A 6,526-nucleotide genomic window follows, 5' to 3' on the forward strand; every position below is an offset into this window, starting at 1 on the left:
ATACACAAATATGCCAAACCAGGTTCAAGTTGCTAGAGATTATATGATTGAATGTCAAAGTAAGTTGTTTGCAGATCCTATGAATGTGGCTTTAAGAAGAGAGGAGAGAGCTGCTGTTCAATCTTACACTTCAAAGGCAGCAGCTGAAACCTATATAAAGAAGCAACAATCACGAATTAAGTGGTTGACCCTTGATGACCAGAACACACGATTCTTCCACAACACTGTCAAAGAACGACGATGCAGGAACAATATTACAATGAATCGAGAGGAGGATGGTACAGAAACGGCGGATCTAGAGATAATCCCATCAAAGTTTGTTGAATACTATACAAATCTGCTAGGAACTGAGACGCCACACCTGGAAGAAGATGCTATTTTGATAGAATTTGACTTTCCCCATACTCTAAATTCAGATTCAGCACCACTATAGGATATGCAGGTCACACGAGAGGAGATATCCGAGGCATTATCGGCCATAGGGCCAGGGAAAGCACCGGGACCAGATGGGTTTCCATCTTCGTTCTTCAGAACATATTGGCGGTTAGTGGGTGACGATTTCACAAGGGCAGTTCAATGCTTCTTTCGCTCCGGCAGGTTACTTAAAGAGGCAAACTCCACTTTGATATCTTTAATTCCGAAAATACCTAACCCGTCTGCTCTAGGTGATTTCAAGCCAATTTCTTGCTGCAACGTGTTACATAAATGCATCACAAAGATCTTGGCTAACAGATTAAAGCGATTCGTTTCAGGCCTGGTCAGTGAGAACCAATTGGCTTTTATTTCAGGCAGGTTAATACAGGATAATATTATGCTTGCTCATGAACTAGTTCGAGATTATGGTAAAGCTAGTGGTCTTGATAGATGTACTGTTAAAATAGATCTCCGGAAGGCGTATGACACTGTAAGATAGTCTGCGTTGTTCCAAATCCTGAAGAAGTTTGGTCTGCCAGCTCGGTTTATTGGCTGGATACGTGAATGTGTGTCAATTCCTCGGTATTCCATTATGGTGAATCCAGACACAAGATAAAGTAGTTCAAGTGAGGGTTATTTATATCTCACTTACAAAAGAGTCTCATATGTCATACTTTAGTCCCATATCATTGGGATACAAGAGAAAGTAGTCCAAGTGAGGGTTATTTATATCTCACTTACAAAAGTGACTCATTTAATATCTTTAGTCCCATATTTTATTGGGACCAAAAACAAAATAAAATCACATAGCATCTAGTTGAAAAAAATTTCAAAGGGAAGTAAGGTGAATTAAAAATTTGTGTGAAGTTAAAGTAGTAGTATCAAAGTCAGGTGGTTTACAACTACTTTTACTTAGGAAAAAGAATGACGTAAATTGAACTAAGACATATGAAATTATTAGTCCCACATTGCATATTTAGACATAAAAAACGATTGGAGGCTTATATTTAAGGGAAGGGATGGATGCAAAGTAATTTCCAACTTCGAAATCAATAGTCCCACATTGTAGATTTATAATAATTAGAAAGTGGTTGGTCACTTACTTAAGGGGAAGGGAAGGATGTCATGTTAGTAAGAATTTCTAAAATTTCTAAAATTATTAGTCCCACCTCTCTTATTTTGAAATTAGAGAGAGGTTGGGAATTCTTATATAAGGGTGGGTGGTTGATGTGAAGGATAAGTTCTTCAAGATCACCCGAGCCCGTCCGACCCGTGACCGCGGAAGCCCGTTCGGGCTGGCAGGCTACGGGCAGTACGTTCGGGAGATTTGCCTGGCCCGATCCGCCCGAATGTATGGCATGGGCTTGAGAAGTTGGTGCCCGATCCGTCCGAGTCCGGCTCTATTATGCCCGAGCCCGACCGAACCCGCCCGATTCCCACCCCTACTTGGGGGTATAGCTTTAATCCAAACTGACTTGGAAACGCAGGATTGTAAGAGCATACCGTCCTGGTCCAGCCTTTTATAGCAGTTAGAAACTGACAAGGGGTCCTTATCCTCAGCAGCCCAAGCACGAGTATCCGGTGCATCCTTAAGCCTCACGTCTTGTAGAATTTGCAGCAGTTGAACATACTGCTGCAATTCCCAATCGTTTAAATTCCTTCTGATGGTAATGTCCCACGCTCAGAGGTCTGCGTTCAAAGCCTCGGCAACAGTGACATATGACCTAGTAAGAAGTTTGTATATCTCAGAGAAACTAACTTTGAGGGGCTTCATCCCAATCCACACATCAGACCAAAATTGAATCCGAGATCCATCGCCAATTATCCATTTGTGATAAAGTGATATTCTTTTAAGTTGGCTATGATGCCTTTCCAAACTCCACAACTGAAAGTGACTTTGTTGCACTTCTTAAACCAAAGATCACTATTCTGACCATATTTGCTATTGATGGGCCTAGAAGGGTTACCTTAAATAGGTCTACACCCGCAAGTGCACGGGTGTCAAGTTGTAATAAATTCCGGTAAGACCGGTTTGTTCCTCAGAGACTAGTTGAATCTATTCTAAAACTAGGAAGTAATAAGATTTTTAAAATGATTTGGTTTTGGTTTTGGAATGAATAATATATTAAAGTAAAATTACGGAAAGAAAATAATTACAAATGATACAAGGAACTCAAATGGGGGAGAGTCTGGGTTTTCTGAATTCACCACATAAAATCATTTTTAAGAACAAATATTTAGACAAATTAAATCACTTTCTTTTTATAACTCAGAATTTCGGATAATGAACTAACCTAATTCCGGGAGATGTTCTCGTTAAAACTCGATTCAAAATTTGAAAATGGTTTCATCATCTACCCTAGATAGAGAATTAGCTATTCATGATAAAAGTTTAAAACAAATATGACAAATAAAAGAGAAATAGGGAGGAAAACATAACTTTTCTCGCTGATTTTCCACTGGAAGCCAAACGCACCCTTAAGGAAATTGAATTTCTCGTCTTCTCGGAAATAATTTCCCTGTGGGAAAATTATTTCCCTACTGTTTTTCTCTCTTGCTTTCTACTGTTTCTGTTTTAAACTTCTTCTAGTCTCTCTCTCTAATACAACTATGAATAATTAAACTCCAGAGAAACAAAAATGAAGAAGAAATAAATATGTTTCAATTGATTCTTTATCTCTCTCTCTACAAATTGCCCACTTTCTCTTTCTACAAATATTTCTCTCTCTCTCTCTCTCTGTTTCTTTCTCTCACTAAAAGAATTACATAACAAGAAGAAGAAGAGAAGAAGTAGATGAAGATAATGGTGTTTCTCACTCTTTCTCTCTCTCTCTCTGATTTTTCTATAGGTCGAGCTCGAGAAGATCAACCCCCCAAAATCGAGATGCCTCTCCTCTCTGTCCTCCCTCTGTTTTATACAAAAACAGAAGAGAAAAATCCAGCCGATCTGTAACATCCCGTGTTTTAAAGGACACTAGAAGGACCATTTTACATTTGGGGCAAGTCAAGATCTGGGCTAAATCTGCAACTTGTTCTGAATTGAGGGGTCATTTTGAAATATGACCAAATCTAGGGACTTGTTTAGGAGGTGTATGTAAATGTAGGACTTAAAAATGATTTGAAACCAAGAAAAGGTGGCAGTGCATGCATGTGTGACGTGGGGGTTAATTAGAATTTGAAATTGAGATTTTGAAATGAAATAATCGGCTTATATATTATTTTATTATTTCTCTAAAACCACCTCACGCCACAATTGTACACGTTTCTTTTGCCATGCACCCCACTTAGTTCAAAAGCTATTTGCTTTCTTTTGAAGTCACCTGTAAGAACAGAGAGGTTGAGAAAGTAAATTGATTTATAAAGTTTTTATGGTTCGATTTCGACAACTAATTTCTTCGCGCTCGGTTATCGAAATTCGATGAAATTTATTCCAGGTAATTCCAATCGACTTGTTCTACATATCTATCCATTCAGAATTTTGAATTTCGTCCGAATTTGGTGGTTTTGTGATAGCTATTTCGTATACTTTATAGTGGTACTAATTTCATTTGGGATCGAAATTTGGAGCTATTTAGACAATTATTATTCGATTTCGTCTAATGATTTATGTTGAGGATCATGTTTAGAATGTTATGGACTATTTTGGAGTGACCATATATAGACGGGGTGCCGCCGAATTATTTGACGGCTCGAATTTCATATTTGGACTAGTTTTGAGAATGAAATGGAATAGAGATGGTTACCCGAATTTTGTCATATTTCATAGGAATTGACAATTTCAGCTATAGATTTATATTGTGTGGTTCATTATGTGATCTGTCAGCTTATGGAGACTCTAAAATGAAAAAATTGAGTTTATCGGAAGTCGGTTGGTTGGTTAATATGCATTTCGTGTATTCAATGGACATGGCTATGAAAGTTAGAGATCAAATCGATTATTCGAAGTCTTCTATCGTTATTGATTGTTTTTCGTGTTTTAAGTTTTCATCGTTTTCTCTTTGATATTGTCTTTATTGTACGAAGGTTCTTAGTATAAGAACCTAATGTTTCTGTTCGGTGTGTTTGGTTATTCTTCCTTATCTCAGAGTATGCGAATGAGGAGGAATAAGGTCGTCTGGTAGGCGGGAGTCTTTGGTGATGCAAGGACTGAGGTAGGGGTTCTAAATCCTTTATCCAGCATGGTTTTATAGATAACGAATATGCTAGATTCTATAGTTGTATACTCGCCATTATAACTAGAGTTTAGGTAGCATGAAACTCTATTTATGTGATGAACTGAAATATGCTTGAAATGTTTTGATGCGATATGAGAAATGTTTTCGAACTGATTTTACGATGATTGTGAACTACTGGGGATTTTCTTGTATGTATCCGACTGCGGATTATGTCAACCTACGGGCACGTAGCCATTGAGGGTAGGATGACATGTGGACACGGTTGTGATCCGTGTGAGACCGGTGAGGTGGGCGACATTAGTCATGAGACCTGTGGGAGTAGAGTGCTTCACTTGCTGGCCATTGGTGCTCGTGCCTCCAGTTCGAGGCTCAGGGACGTACTCCTGACCGCTCGTCTGGGAGGTGACATTGATTGGGAATCCCTCTGCTTTGTGGCGATATGACTCTTGGTTGTTCCACTTCCGTGTTTGATAAGATAATGATTTGAATGAGAAAATGGGTTTCGAGATTGAATGCGAATATTTGTTTTGAGATATGAACGTAACTGATTTTGAAAGATTGCATTAGATGCATGACAGGGTATCGAAGAGAATGAGGTTCAGGTCCTTCCATGGGTATTGGGGGACGACTCTCTTATTCGAACTCGGTGATCAAAAACGTATTTAGATACTTAAGGTATATATGTATCATGAGGTAAACTCTTCAATGATTGTGGAGTCCCTTAGTGGGAGAGGGACTTACCGGCTAGGGGTAAGTCTCTTTCTCGAGGAGACGTAGTGCATTAGCTAGTGCCTAAATGGCTGGTACTATCTAACGCACTCTAGGTTCTCCTGAGGTACTCTCCTCTTATTGGGAGCGCACCATGAGTGGGCAGCTAATCACTGTCATTGTTTGCTAGATTAAGGAAAATGGTTTTGTATATAGTATATACAGTAACTGGTTTGATAACTCGTTTTGTCATGATGTTTACAACTTATTGAACGAACTTTTGAAAACGTGATGGGTTTTGGATTGGTCTTCTACCAGAATAACTCGTGTCGGTGAGTATTCTGACCCCCTACCAGTTGTTAGTGTGCAGGTTCTTGTTGTAGCCTCGAGGCGGAGTGTGTATTCTAGCCGGTGATCTTGTCTGACGAGGCTAGCAGGATTATGTCGTTGTCTTTGGTTTTGTTTATTGATTTTTTCGTTATTTTAAAGTTATGTATTTATTACAGAAACCAAACTCTAATATGTATATACGTAAAACTTAGAGTTGTTTATAAGTTGTATCGGCGTTTTATGAGGCGTTTGTATTTTTTTGTGGTTCGGGTTTCGACCCGAAACTGAGTTGAGTTTGTTTAGCTTCCGCTTTATAGTTTATTCTTTGTGTATGCGAATGTATGGTTTGCATGACAGGTTTAGCAGGTGCGACTGGTTCGATTTTCAGAGGAGACTCTGCCGGTTTTTTTGTCTCTTCTGTGAGTTGCCGGGGCGTGGTCGTGTCTATTTTGGGACACGGGGCGTCACACGATCAACTCCATCACTTTCCTTCTTCAACCAGTTGACTCCCAATCTCCATCAAATCCTCCTTCCTTCTCTGTTATTAATTTCATCTCAAGAAATCCAATCGAATATCTTGGAGAATGTTTCTCAATCTTATCATAGAAATAGAAGAAGAAAATATCACCACTCTTATTTCTCTCACACTCTCTCCAGAATATTTCAATCATCTCTGTTAAAGTAAGAAAGAAAGAAAATTTCTTTCTCTCTCTACTGTATATATCTTCAGCCAAGCCCTCTCAATCGAATCCCACTTTCCTTGTCCGTCTATCTTTAAAATCTCTTGGAAATCTCCATCAATCTTCTCTCTTATTTCCAGTTATAAACATCCTTTCAAATCCCCTCTCTCTACTGTTTAAAACCTAAAAGGAAATAAACCCTTTTGTCTTTAAAAAGAT

At 38.8% G+C, this 6,526-nt stretch overlaps 2 long non-coding RNA genes across 2 annotated transcripts; one reads left to right on the forward strand and one right to left on the reverse strand.

The window, feature by feature from the left end:
• Positions 1–3,054: 3,054 nt before the first annotated feature.
• On the reverse strand, positions 3,055–6,526 carry LOC147568165 (uncharacterized). Its single transcript, XR_015238113.1, has 2 exons — positions 6,098–6,526; positions 3,055–3,361 (listed from the first exon to the last, which is right to left on the reverse strand). It is a non-coding gene; the product is annotated as an uncharacterized LOC147568165 (long non-coding RNA).
• On the forward strand, positions 3,782–5,873 carry LOC147568166 (uncharacterized). The gene is made up of 3 exons (XR_015238111.1): positions 3,782–3,848; positions 4,500–4,565; positions 5,654–5,873. It is a non-coding gene; the product is annotated as an uncharacterized LOC147568166 (long non-coding RNA).

Source organism: Eschscholzia californica, unplaced genomic scaffold (genome assembly GCF_041429995.1).
Source record: "Eschscholzia californica isolate CP2 unplaced genomic scaffold, dmEscCali1.0.p SCAF_1, whole genome shotgun sequence".
Classification (NCBI taxonomy): domain Eukaryota; kingdom Viridiplantae; phylum Streptophyta; class Magnoliopsida; order Ranunculales; family Papaveraceae; genus Eschscholzia; species Eschscholzia californica.